The sequence below is a fragment of the Cupressus sempervirens genome, chromosome 4 (genome assembly GCF_028749045.1).
Source record: "Cupressus sempervirens isolate cs-2001-9-10 chromosome 4, ASM2874904v1, whole genome shotgun sequence".
NCBI lineage: Eukaryota > Viridiplantae > Streptophyta > Pinopsida > Cupressales > Cupressaceae > Cupressus > Cupressus sempervirens.
Window position 1 is genome coordinate 533,272,644 of NC_143121.1, and position 15,820 is coordinate 533,288,463.

Sequence of the window (15,820 nt, forward strand, 5' to 3'; positions counted from 1 at the left end):
AACTTGGTAACCACTGGTGACTCGGTAAACATTGTGTCACTCGGTAGAAACTAACTCCTTCGATTCAATTGGTAAGCACTGAATACTTCTTTTACCTTTTTGTCTTGGTAATCATTGAAACCTTCATTTACCTTCCTGACTCGATAAACACTAGATCCTTCGTTTATCTTCCTAACTCGGTAAATACTAAATCCTTCATTTACCTTCCTAATTCAGTAAACACTAAACCCTTCGTTTACCTTCCTGACTCGGTAAACACTAAATCCTTCGTTTACCTTCCTGACTCGATAAACACTACTTAACATACTTGGTAACCAACAAATGCTCGGTATGAACTGTAAACTGAGTGATGAACTCGGTAAGCATTCAGAATTGAATAAGTGTTGTAACTAATGACAAATGTATCATTATTCCAACATTTATTTGTGTTGAGCATCCTGAGAGGGAGTTTAAATTTCAACAACAATAGGGTGGTGGTTAGAGTGTAGAAGGGTGTAATTTGACACCACACTTACCTTCTTTATTGACAAAATTGGATTTCTCCTTATGTGCATATAACCTGCCTAGTTGCTTGTATATTATTTTTTTACCTTGTTGAAAATTACATGTAAATTGTATTCTTTTTATTAAAGCAAAAAAAGGTTTTGAAGAGACCCAAAATATTTTGCAGATATATTTTGAATGGATCTAGAACCCAAGAATTAAGACATTGTCACATGAAGATAATCATGAAATCACTTGAAAACTAAAGGCACAAAAGCCCACAAGACGATGATGAGAAAAACAAAATGCCCTCACAACTTAAAAACAAATGTTGCACCGATGACTAACTAATGACCAATAAATAAGCACTTCAATAAAAGCCAACATGCAAGATTGACTTTTGTACTATCTTAGATTGGAAGCACTCCAATTTAACAAAGGTTTAACACCTATTTAATGTGAGATCATCAATCCTTATGCATATTTCCTCCTTTCTTCCCTTTTTTGTCCTTTCTCCTAGGTAGAATTGGGGTAAAATCTAATAGATCCCCTTTAAAGATATTATGTTCATGTCATTAAGCTCAAGGTAAGATATATCCTCCTAGGTCCTCCCTTCTCTTCATCTATCCACTTGGAATTTTCTCTCAGCACTGAAATGATGATATCTCAAACTTTGTACATTATTTTGGGATCCAAAACCTATTTTGGGATATTGAAGGGATCCTAGAGGTTATGGCCCCTAATTTTTAGGAGCACAATGTGCCCATAGTTATTAAGGGTGACCTCTAATGGGCCAATCAGGGTCATAGTGCATCCTTGATTGGGCCCTATTTTGGGTTCTCTGATCAAGTCTTGTGTCTGGTTACTTTGAAGGTGCTAATTTCTAGGAAAGTCATCCTACATGAGTTAGTAAATTCCAAGCTCTATATAAACCTTTCCATTTGCTTCATTTCTAATCCAATCATAAATATACATGCTCAAGCACTCTAGACTTCTAGCACTCAAGTTCAAACACTCGCATTCAAGTCTTCAAGCATTCATTCAACATTAGTCCATTGAAGATCAAGGATTCAAGCATTCAAGCAATTGAAGAAGTTTATCTTCAAGATCTTCCTCAATCTATTCAAGATCATTTGTTACATATTATACATCCATTCATATTCATATTCTTGGTCCAAATCAATTGCACATTGCATTTGATCCAAGAGATCTTACTATTGTAAGATGAATTTGTACATTTACTTTACATGCTATTTCAATTCAAGGTTAATTCCTAAACTAGCATTTTGTACCATCTTCAATTGGACACATTCCAATTTAACGAAGGGTTTAGTACCTATTTAATGCAAGATCACCAATCTCCTTCTCTCTTTCATCTCTTCTTCCCCCTTTCATCCTTCCTCCTAGGTGGAATCAGGGTAAAACCTAATAGTTCATCTTTAAAGCTCCTATTTTCATGGTGTTAAGCTCAAGGTAGGATTTATTTCCCCTAGGTCCTTCCTTTCATCCATATATCCACTTGGAATCTATTCCTTGCATTGTAACAACTATATCTCAGACTCAATACCTAATTTTGGAGATCTGGGACCTGTTTTGGGTTTTTGAAAGGATCCTGGAGGTCCTGAGACCTAGTTTTTAGGGGTGTAGTGTACCTTTGATTGGGATCTATCTTAGTCTCCCCTTTGGGCCTCATGTATGGATATGTTTGGGGTGTTAATTCCTATGCAGGTTGGCCTACAAGATTTAGTCAATTTTGAGATCTATATAAACCCTTCCATTTGCTCCATTTTTATGTCCATTCATAAGAAAGCATCTCAATCTCAAGATCTCAATCATTCAAGTTTCAAGCCTTTAAGTCTTCAAGAATTTATTCAAATATTCTTCAATTAACGATCAAGGATTCATGAATTAAAGAAATTGAAGGATTTTATCTTCAATATCTTCTTCAATACATTCAAGATCCTTTCTTGCATCTTCTACATCTACCCGTCTTCATCTTCTTGGTCCAAATCCATTGGTGAAGAAAGTAGATTCTATTCAATTCAAGATATCCAAATTTTGTAAGGTGAATTTGTACATTTACTTTACATTCATGCTATTTCAACTATTTCAATTCAAGGTTAATTCCTAAATTGGGGTTTGACCAAGACAAACTCCCCATCAAAAATAATAATTTATTTTTATTGTAGGTTTTGAATATTGAATCAATGAACAAGTTTCAGATCAGAGTACCCTTTTCGAATTTCTTCAGAACTAGAAAATTAGAATTAGCATTGCACGCCATCATCAATGATGCATTTCACCCCTGAAGATTCCATTTCACCTGTGAAGATCCAATTCACCCCTTAGTTTTCCCCAAAATATTTTTAGGTTTTGTTTATTGCACAATTTCAAGCCCAAATTTGATGATTTCCATTCATTTTGATCAAATAACAAGTAAACAATAGACTTCAAAGGTGTGTTCTCTTACCTTCTTTGAGCATATTTATATTTCATCACACACACATATACACTAAGGGTTTTTAAGGAATTTTATATCTTTCCCCTATTCTTTCTAGACCTAGTTTGCATTAGTGCTCCTTACGTATTTGGTTAGCACTAATCTCTCTAGACCTAGTTCTCTAGAATTTAGATTGAAATTATTCTTCTCCTTGTCTTCCCTCCTTATATATGCATATTTATGTGTAGGTTTTGTGATAAACTTAGGGTTTTATCCTCGACTCAAATTTCCTCCCCTACATTTATTGGTGAACCTGACTTATAATATTATCACCTCTAATTTGGTGTTAGATTTCCAATTCAAAGTTATCTCTTTATCTTTTGATCTATCTTTTCATGATTTATATCTTTCTTTACATTATATTGGGTTTGATTTGATATCATAAGGTTAGATTTTATAGTATCTTCTTGTCTTGTTTAGCATATGAGCTTTACTACTTCTAGTCTTACTTGTAACATTCTTGCTAGGAGAAGTCGTAGACTGATGGCTCTTTTTGATTTGAAATCCTCTTCTCCTCTTCTTCAAAAATTTAGTAACCCTATGGTTTCTCATGATCCTAATCCTTCTATGGAGCATGACTCTTCCCACTCATTTCATGATGAAGATGAGACTTTATGAGCTCCTCCTAAACAAGTTGATAAGCTTGCTACTGAGATTGATAAAATGCATGATTGGATTTTACAATAAATTCACAATACTAAGACTATTGCTTCTTTTAATTCTCTTAAAACAATGATTTGTGATGATGAACATTGTGTTAATATTTTTCATGGTCTTACTCACCTTTTTCATACTCATGTTAAGCCTTTGAATCAAGTTACTTCTAAAGCAAGGATGGCTCTGCCTCTTTCTACTCTTGAGCTTGTTTCACCTATTTTTGTGCCTATCTCTAGCATTTCCACTTATATCCCTCCTATCATGACTACTCCTATACACATGTCTAATTTTCTTAATAGTCTTCCTGTCCCATCTTTGTTTATGATTGTTTTGCCTATTTCATTGCCAATTTCATAGCCTTCACATAACAATGTTCCTTTCATTTATCCTAATACTTCTACTCTGGTTTTGAGTGTTCCACCTATAGTTTCTTCCATTCCAAATAATTCATACACTTTTCCTAGTGTGTTGAATGTGCATGTCCCACACATTCCTTCTAATAATTCCACTATCCTTAGTCTTTCTTAGACATTCTCTTCTTTGCAATAACAACTTGTTTCCTTCACTCAATCTAAGTGTATGTTCCTACATGTAATATGAGTAGTCCTTTATCTTTTGACATTATCCACACCCCTTTACAAGACGATATGCCTCACTTTGACACTTATAATTGTAAAGGTGATATTAAGACACATCTTAAGACTTTTCAAGTTCTATGTAGTGACTATGCTCACGATCATAGGATTTTAGCTAATTTTTTTGCTCACACTTTCTCTAACAAATATTTTCACTAGTATATCTCTTTTCCACCTTATTCTATTGATTCTTTTCATAAACTTGCTAATGCCTTCATACAACAACTTCAGAATAATATTGGTCCTTCGATTTCTTTGACTGATTTCATGCATTGTAAACAAGGTCCTAAAGAGAAAGTGACTTCTTTTATTAGTAGATTTAAGCATTTGCATGCTCAAATTTCTTATCATGTTCTTGATATTGATATTTAGCATATGTTTATTGAAAATTTAAAAAAATACACTAGAGATAAGATTATGCTTACTAAGCTAACCTCTTTTTCACAACTTTATGCGGTGCTTCATCATTATCAATTACAATTAAGTCAATTTGAGAGCACCACTCCAATGGTTCTTGTACTTGTTGATAAGAGTGACATAGCACCTATTCCTAAAAAATTCCTCAAACCTAATAACTATGTCTAGATTATCAAAGCCATGCATACAATATATAATCAAGTAGTTTTTGCATCTCGAAGTGCCACTGCTTCTTCCTCTATTTTTTAGATGAGTTGAAAGTTTTCTCCTCTCTTTGAGTCTTTACATTCTATTATGAATAGGTTGGTTAGTGCTAATATGATTAAACTTCCCACTATTATATTTGTGCCCAAATTGCAATGGAAGGCCATCATAATTGTGATGGTCATTTGTTGCCCAAGCGATAGTACCATGAATTGGCTCCTGTCGGATGGGCACTAGACTTTTGTTGTCGCAAATTGTGATAGAAAGGACGTCCCACAAACTGTGATGGATAAAGGTGTCATAACTTAGAAAATGTAAGGGAAAGAGTTCATCTTTTTTATGTCCCACTTGAGATAGTAGACCATTGCAATTACAACACTATAAGCTTCTAGTATGGCGTTGGACCAATGACTAGCTGTCGAAGTTGTCCCTCACAATTGTGATGGTTGTGCGACATGCATATTGTGGAAGAAATGGTTATCTGTCAGAATAACCCATTGCAATTTTTATGGGGATCTAACAGTTATCCATTGGAACAAGCCATTATAATTGCTACAACTTCTAGAATTATTTTTAAAAAATTGGTGAAAAATGAATCCCATTGCTATTTTGCCATTCCAATTCACTTTTTAGTTCCATCCATGTGCCAAGTGACAACCAACTCAATGAGTTAAGATCCCTTTTAAAATGTGGTTGGGCAAGGCTAGGGAAATTCAAGCTAATAGGCCTACATTGTTTTAGTTCCATTATTTCCTTAAACTATCACATTAGACCTTAACCATGGTTGTTTATGGGTAAACTCTCCTTTCTATCCATGAGACAAATTTTGATGATTTCTCAGTAATGTAATCCTTCCTGACACAACCCAAAGTGATTAATGTCTATTTTTTATTATGAAAATCCCAAAAAAAATGTTGGATAATTGATAGAATATTAACATGAACAACTTTTCACAACCCGTCATAGTAGAGAGATGCATATTTTGGATTTGATTGTGTGCCATATTGATCTTCACTTGGTTTTGAGAATCGTTTAATATTCTCTACTAATCAAGGCCAACCATGTGAAGGTGGAAGCTCATTCCCCCCCTTGAACATCTAAATTTTCTATTAACATCTATTTTTTTAAAAAAAGGTTCCAGATCTACAAAAGTGACATCATTTTCCAATCTTCTAGTGCATGTCATTTTTCCATCGCATCCAAAATAAGATTATGTCACTTTGAATTGAGAATGCATGTGTAGCTACATTCTATATGCTTGGACAACAAAAGGAGCTGAAAAATCTCACCATGTTTAAATTTATTTAATAGGTCTATGCAAACCTCTAACAAAAATGAAAACTTTTTGGGTGTTTTCAGCTCCACCTAATGTTGTAAGCATATTAATTGAGATTACATATCAAACTATGGTGTTCTTCTGCATTGCCTAAAACCAATAGATTCACACAGTTAGTTGTCATACAATCATAGGTTAATGTTGACCTTCACTTGGTTTCAAGAATAGTTCAATATTCTCTACTAATCATGACCAACCATGTGAAGGTGGAAGTTCGTTTGGCCCCACCCCCTCCCCACCTAACATCTAAATTCCCCATTAAGATCTAAAATCTTTAAGAAAGGATCAATCTTTAAAGTACAAAAAAAGTTATAGACCTACAAAAGTGACATCATTTTCCCATCTTCTGGTGCATATCATTTTTTCATCCCATCTAAAATAAGAATATGCCAATCTAAATTGAGAATGTATGACATTCTATATGCATGGACAATAGGCATAACCTAAAAAATACACCATGATTACATATATTTAATAGGTCTACTAAGTTTTAAAAATTATAGAACATCATTAACATTATAACTCTAGCTACTATGGCCAAGACAATGTTTGTGATGGTCTATAACTTAAAATACCTAATTAAAGACCTCTAACAAAAAATACAAACTTGTTGCATTTTTCAGCTGCACTTGATGTCCTATGCATATGAATTGAGATTGCATATTGAATTATGGCATCCTTATGCACTGCCTAAAGCCAAGAGATTCACACAGTTATTTGTCATGCAACCATATAAGGTTAATGTTGAGGTTCACTTGGTTTCAAGAATAGTTTGATATTCTCTACTAATTAGAGCCAACCACGTGAAGGTGGAAGCTCATTCCCCCCCTAACATATAAATTCCCCATTAACATCTAAATTTTTTAAGAAAGGATCAATCTTTAAAGTACCTAGAATGTCCTCATTGCCTCTTGCTACTCTCAGGGGAAGTCCATCTTCATTGCTCACAAGAAATTCATCACAATTCTTTATTGATTCCTGTACATCTAATGCAGGTACATATAGGAATGTTCTTATAGCCTCTTGCATAAAATGAACCCAATATTACAAACCAATTCTTCCTTTTGAGTTTCCTCAATCTTATCATGTGTCCTACTAATAATATACTCAACAAAATCATATCCAACATTATGAACTAGGTCCTAGACATCTAGAGCTATTATGTTTAATGTTCCTTCTTTAAAGCCTAACTACTTGAAGGTAGATCTATAGAGAACACATGGAAAAAAGGAAAGGGAATAAGAAGAAATAAAATTCAAAGAAGATTTTAAATAACAGTATACTGACTACTAGGATTGAAGTGATGGACAATGAATTCTTTGAAAAAGTAGCCAACTCTATATACAATGATGATTGTATCAACATTATAGAATCAAATGCATGTGGAAATATAAAGGATAACACTTGTTATGAGATGGCACTTGGAATACACATGATAGTGAAAAGTGATGATGCGACAAATCTGAATGACCTTGTAAATGATGAAAAAGAAACAGTTTCTTTGGACACTCATCGAGTAGGTTGTGAAGAGGGTATTATGCAACACAAGCCATGGTAACTAATTTGCAAACATGATGGTTCTAACTTTTCTTCTTACCAACCATTCCTATAAATAGGAAATTAAGATCTTTTGTTGCTCATTCTCCATCATCCAATTTAGGGCTAGGACAGATTAGGTAGGATACAATGAATCTACCCCTCATTCCATATCTCTTCTAGAAACTTCTCCTTGAGTGCTCTTTGAATTCACCTAAAAATGGTTTACTTGGCATCCACGATCTCCACAGAACTAGCTAGATGATTCTTTAGCAAAAGTCAAAATGTGATCTCTATATGAAATCACAAAGGAATCCTCTAGATTGTGTCTTTCAACAACATGGAAGATGTTGAAATAATAGTTCAATTGAAATAAACACATGAAAAATGAGAGGGAAAAAGAGGAATATACTTACCAATAGGAGTTGCCCTCACATCTGTAGTCATGCTATGTATTGAGTGAGTTTTATTATTTTTCTGTTGTACCAAGATCTCTTTGTTTATATACATGCATACATACATACATAGACACACACACACACACACACGTGTGTGTGTGTGTGTGTGTGTATGTATATACCTACTTGCAAACATACATATACAAAGATCACAAGGGCACAAAAACAAGATGTAAAGATCACAAGGGCACATACATACATATATACATAGATACCTATATACATACTTACATACATATATACATACATACATACATATACATGTATGTATGTATATATGTATGTATACAAAGAGATCTTTTTTAAGGTGCTAAGTGACTTACCTCAAGATCCTACACACAAATAATGCAGACCAGGAAAAATGGGTAGAGCTCACAAGAAATTTTAGAAAAATATATCATAGTAGATATTTTTAAAAAGAAACAAGCCCTAACCTAGTTAAATGGGTCTAGTTGCTGATTAGCTGATTTGATTACAAATTCCTACAGAAATATCATCAAATTAGGTACAATAAAATGAATTAGATGCAGAGATCACAAGGGCACAGAAATGAGATGCAAAGATCAAAAGGGTATGACAACAAAATGCAACAATCAAGGGCATGACAATGAAATCCTAGATCTCCACTGATCTCCACAATCCACAAGATCTCTCTCTCTCTATATATATATACATATACAAACACATGTGTGTGTATGTATGTATATATACACATATATATACACATATATGTATATACATGCATACATATATACATATATACATATACATGTATGTATGTATATATATACAGAGAGATATTTTTTAAGGTGCTTATTACATCTTAACAATACATAAAAATTGATCCAACTACATACATATTCCAGAATCAAATTAATAAAACAATAAAACTCACTCAACCCATGCCAAGTGACTTACCTAAAAATCTTGCACACAAATAATGTAGAGATAATGGGAAATATGTATATATATAATGTATGCATGTAGGGGAAATATAATGCCCATTAACAATGACATTAACTCAACCCATTTTTCTTGGTCTGTATAGACATACATACATACATACATATACACATACATATATACATACATACATACATACATACATGCATTCACATCCTTTGCATGGTTTAGAGGCAATGTCATTGTGATAGAGGCTTCTGCAAGGGAATGAACCTCATGATTATGACATTTACACAAAAGAAATGGGGAATGATTAATGTCGTGTTTTCTTTTCTTTATTTATTTATTTTACACAGTCCTCTATATGGCCTATTACAAATATACACTCTCCACCAACATTCAAAGCTCTTCACAAAAACCTAGATCTCCACCAATCTCCTCCAATGTTCAAAGCTCTCCACCCTCATTTGGAGTTATCGATGATCAAACTATACAGAAAATGCTTGACATGAGAGGTTCGCAAGTGAGGGTGTTGACCAATATTGAAAACTTGAATGCTGAAATGAAAGCTATCAATGATCAAACACCTATGCCAGAGATACAACACAATGTGAAGTTGAATTTAGATATGGTAGAGGTAGAAATTTAGAAGTTTGATAATCAAAATTTAAGGCACGAGAGCAAAGGAGTAGGAGACTTTAGATCAAACTATTCGTTATAAATTGGGGAATGTGCTTCATGCATGACATTCAAGTGATGTATCTGTATATGCAATTTTATCACATTGGAAAACTATATTTGATCTTGCTAGTTGAGAACAATTGATTGTTTTTTTATTGTACCCAATCTAATGACAATTCTATAGGAATTTGTAATCAACCTAGGTAATCAACAACTAGTCCAATTTAACTGGGTTATGGCTTGTATATATGTATATACATACATACATACATGTACATAAGTAGTAGTAATATATGTATTGCATTTTCTTTTTCTTTTTCATTGCTTATAAGAGTGTTTCCAGGTTGGGAACCACTTCAACATCCTTTGCATGGTTTAGAAGTAATGTCATTGTGACAAAGGCTTTCGCAAGGGAATGAGGCTCATGATTATGGCATTTACATAGAAGTAGAACTTGCTTCTTCAACTCCTTATACTTAACTCTTCACTGAAGTTATTCTTATACCAGTGAGAATAACTACTAGAAATTCCTAGAAGCCAAGGGACCCTAAACCTATGCTACATTTTCTAGAGACATGGGAGGAGTTTTCAGAACAATCTAGATCATACAGTGATGCGCAAATTAACAACATTAGTAGATACTTTGGATCCTCACAGAGAGAGCATGTCAATACATGCATGGTCACATCCTTGGCTTCCATTGTTAGGCCATCATATGGAGCCTTTATTTAAAAACATTTGTTATAAATTGGAGAATGTGCTTTATTCCTGGCATTCAAGTGATGCATCTACATATGCAATTTTATCACCTTTGAAAATTGCATTTCATCCTAATAGCTGGGAACAACTGATTGTTTGTATGGTTATGGCTCGAGCATGTCTTAAAATAGTTAAGTGCTACCTAACTATGTCCAAGGTGTCTACACATTGGAGGCATACTCTGCCTACTAGGCTTCTTACATACCTATATCCACAAGATCAAGGCCCTTGAACTACTCACTCTAACAAATATGGAGTTTTGGTTTCTAATTCTTTTGATGTAGTTGTATTCCTATAACTACTGGTGAGCTTTACTCACCTAATACATCTCTTTGCCATCATACACCTACATGGGAAAATTAGACGGTTTTCTATAATTACAATAGTGTAATACTCTACTACAATCTTTGTGTTGTAGTTTATAGTTAATGTAAGGTTAACCTATATATGTCCCAACTCACTCCTTATAATGTTATTTTTAAAAGCTTGTGACAATAATCAATGGGTCTAAATAGACTAGTCAAGTTAATGTTGAAACTCGGAGTTTAGCCTTCTATTTTCAAAAGCCAGGTAGATGAGGTTGCATCTCCTAAAATTTCTTAAGATAAAACATAAGTATAGATTCTTCATTTTATAAGGGGAGCCTTTATTCAAATGTAAAATTGGTTGAGCGTATATCTTCAATGTAAGGATTTACTACCCTGAACTTATGCTACAAGTTCCTAGGAGCCAAGCGACCTTATGCCTATGCTACATTTTTTGGAGACATGGGAGAAGTTACTTCATAACATTCTAGATCATATATGGATGCCCAGATTAACAATAGTAGATACTTGGGATCCTCGTAGGGAGAACGTGCCAATACATGAATGGTTACATCCTTGGCTTCCATTGTTGGGACACACACATGATGGTCTTTAGGTTTATGGCTTCGAAAATCTCAGTATCTATCTAGATTTTGTAAAAAAACAAGTGCTTGCATAATCTAGAGATAGATGGGTGATTGCATCATTGGAGCAACTAGTTGAGATGCACTGTAATTGAATTGGAGGAAATCATTGATAAACCCACCATATAATGAAGAGGAAATTTGAAAACTTGAATGTTGAAATGCCAAAATGAAAGCTATTGAGGATCAAAAACCTATGCTAGAGTTACAACACAAAGCAAAGTTGATTTTAGATATAGATAAGAAAAAAAGAAAACACAATATAAATCATCCCCCATTTGTTTTGATTGTGGAGAGCTATGCGCGAAAGAGGGTGGAGAACTTTAGACATTGGTGGAGAGCTTTCAGCTCAAAAAATTAGTGGGGATTTCATTTCCATACCCTTGTGATCACTGCATTTCATTTCCATTCCTTTATGATCTTTGTATTTCATTGGCATGCCCTTGGTGCAGATTAGTGGAGATCAATGATTTTGTTGCTGTGCCCTTGTGATTGCTGCATTTCATTGTCGTGCCCTTGTTATCTCTACATTTCATTGTCATGCCCTTATGATCTTTGTGCCCTTTCTCTACAATTTCATTTCCATGTCATTCCCTTCTAATCTTTGTGCCCTTTGCACTACAATAATTGGGGTCAAATTGTGACAACAATTTGCTACGGTGGTGTAATTTGGGCCCAAATGTAGTAGTGCTTTCTTTGTGATTTTCTTCAAGGGGAGAAGAGGTACCTATGTAAATGTTATTTTCTTTTCCTCCTAAACATGTATCTCTTTATATTTCCCCTTGTAGGTGATCATATAAACTTCTCTTTATGTATATGTATGTGTTTTTGTACATACACACACATGTGTGTGTGTCTATGTATTTATGTATAGATAGACACACACACACACACACACACACACACACACACACACACACACACACACACATACATATAGATATATATATGTATATACATACATATATACATAGACAAAGATCACAAGGGAATGACAATGAGATGTAGAGATCGCAAGGGCATGACATCAAAATACAAAGATGTAAAGATACATACATACATAGATCTGCATATGCAATTTTATCACCTTGGAAAATTGTATTTGATCTTTACTCAATCACCAAGAGATAATATAATCTGTAAGTATAGATTTCTGCATACTTAGTTTGGTATGAATAGTTTTGATTGAATTCATCTAAGGAGAGTGAGTATACTCATGATGATAATGGCTCCATGTACTGGGTCTTTAGAGGAGAGAGACTTACAAAAGATTAGATGTTGTTTCTAGCTCAAATGTTCTCAATTTTATGTTCACAACTAAAATGCTCTCCCATGGCCTGAGCTAAAACCCTCATTACTACCTCCAAAATTAAGGAATGTGATTATGTCCCCAATGGAGAATTGAAATGCATATTCAATCAAAATTAAAAATTCTTTGAATCTCAATACTCTGATCCAAGCCAAGAGCCTTTTGAACATTGGAACCACTAAACTGCCTAGCACACTGAACTTATTGAACATATGAACCTCCTTGAACCAATGGAACCATTTTGAAATAGGTTCAATGAGGTTCAAAACCCAAGAGGGACTAAGATATAAACCTCAAAAAAGGGTTGCATGCTATGGTGGGGTAGGAGGAAGATGGTTGTGTGAATGGCTGATCGAGCAATTTGTAGAAAATTAGGGTGTCAATTGCAAGTAGTTTCATTAATTTGATAAGGGAATCATTTTTGAAAGTAGGATGATCAAAATTGGCATGTCCATCCTTATGATAGATGTCTCTATCTCAGAATAGAAAATTACCTCAAATGACAAGAGAAAAATTATTAAATGTATGGAAAATTAGAAGAGCATTCACCTGTAATATTTTTGAATGACAAAAATACAATAAAAATACAATTTGGTGGAAAAAGCCATGTGCTACATGGCTCCACATTGTGGCTATTCCACTATCCAATAGTAGAAACTCTTCATGTTAAATATGAAGATCCTGAAATTAAAAAAGATAATTATCAGAGATCTATATTTGTGTTTTAGTGATAATAAATATCAAGTCTAATTTTAAGAAAAATAATAGTCTTAAATGTATATGATTAAATAAATAAAAAAGAGTACTAGTTGTAGTTGTATAATTCTAGTATTACTGATTATGTTGAACAAAATGTTCAATAAAACAAGTATGAAGTAACATAAATGGATCATCTACTTGATCCTATTATGAATTAATGTAAATGTATCTGATCATTACCTGGACAATATTATGCACGAGATCTCTACTCAATCACCAAGAGATAATATAATACGTAAGTACATATTTCTACATACTTAGTTTAATATGAATAGTTTCAATTGAATGCAATGATAATTGCTTGTGTGAATTCAAGACATGAATGATTAATTTAATTTAGCACAAGTACTATGAAAGTGAGTATGTATGCATGTAAAGCAGTTCACATAGTGAACTGATATAAATACATACATGCACATATGCATACAATCATCATAATAAGTTATCCTTGAATTTGACCAAAACTATTATATGTGAACAAGAGATACATGTTTAGAAGGAAAAAAAAGAACATTTACATAGGTACCTCTTCTCCCCTTGAAGAAAATTGTAGTGAAAGGGAACAAAGATCACAACGACATGAAATGACAATGAAATGCAATGATCACAAGGGAATGACAACAAAATCCTAGATCTCCACTAGTCTCGACCAATGTTCAGAGTTCTCCAGCTTTGTTCAAAGCTCTCCACCCTCTTTCATGCACAACTCTCCACTATCAATCAAAAAAAATGGGGAATGATTGATGTCATGTTTTCTTTTCTTTTTTGTTTATAATCCATAATCCACAATGCACAAGATCTCTCTGTATACATACATACATATGTATATGTACACACACACACACACACACACACACAAACACACACACACACACACATGAAAATAGAAATGCTGAAAGGAATGCTGAATTGAAAGCTATTGATGAGCAAACACCTATGCTAGAGTTACAACACAATGTGAAGCTGATTTTAGATAAGGTAGAGGTAGATATTCAAAAGTTTGATAATCAAAATTAAGGCACAAGAGCAAAGGAGGAGTGGCTTTAGAAAGATAAGGAGAAGGAGAAGCTTTAGAAAGATATTGCACGATAAAAACAATAGCTACAAACAATTCCTTACACTCAACTCTTCACTGAAGTTATTCTTCAATTCCTTGCATATGTAATTTTATCACCTTGGAAAATTGTATTTGATCCTACTAGCTAGGAACAACTTATTGTTCATTTTATTGTACCTAATTTGATGACAATTCTATAGGAATTTTTAATCAACCCAGCTAATCAGCAACTAGACCCATTTAACTGGGTTATGGATAGTTTCTTTCTGAAAATATCTACTATGATATGTTTTTGTAAAATTTCTTGTGACCTGTGCCCATTTTTCCTAGTCTGTATTATTTATGTGGAGTGTCTTGAGGTAAGTCACTTAGCATAGGTTGAGTGAGTTTTATTGTTTTATTATTTGGATTCTAGAATATGTATGTAGTTGGATTAATTTTTCTGTTGTGCTAAGATGTAATAAGCACCTTAAAAAAACATATCTAAATATACATTTTTAGAAGGAAATACAAAGAGATGCCTATTTAGAAGGAAAAGAAACAAACATTTACATAGCCCATGAGGAAAATCCCAGAGCTAGGGCACGACAATGAATTCACAGAGCAAGGGCATAAAGATCACAAGGGCATGACATGGCAACATAATCATAGAGCAAGTGCACAATAATGAAATCAAAGATCACAAGGGCAAAACAATGAAATCGTAGAGCAAGGGCACAAAAATGGAATAAAAAGATCACAACAACAAAATCATTGAGAAAGGGCACATAAATAATATGTAGAGATCACAACAATGAAATACATCGATCACAAGGGCATGACAATGTTTAGAGATCTCCACCCTCATTCAGAGCTCTCCACCCACCTTCTTTTGCACGTATCTCTCCATAATCAAAATAAATGGAGAATGATTTATGTCTTGTTTTCTTTCTTTTTTCTTTATACTCATGTGGACATTGTAATTATGTTGCCAACATTGGTATTGTAATGATGGCGAGGACAGTTGCAAAAAAAAAAAAATGAAAATCACCACAAATTACACCACTATTGTAAATTTCTATTGCAATTTGACACCAAATGTTGTAGTTTCCACCTCTTGAACCACTTCTTCCTTCTACTACATCAAGTCCACATTTTAATCTTAAAGCTTTTTGTCAATCCCATCACCAACTTGGAC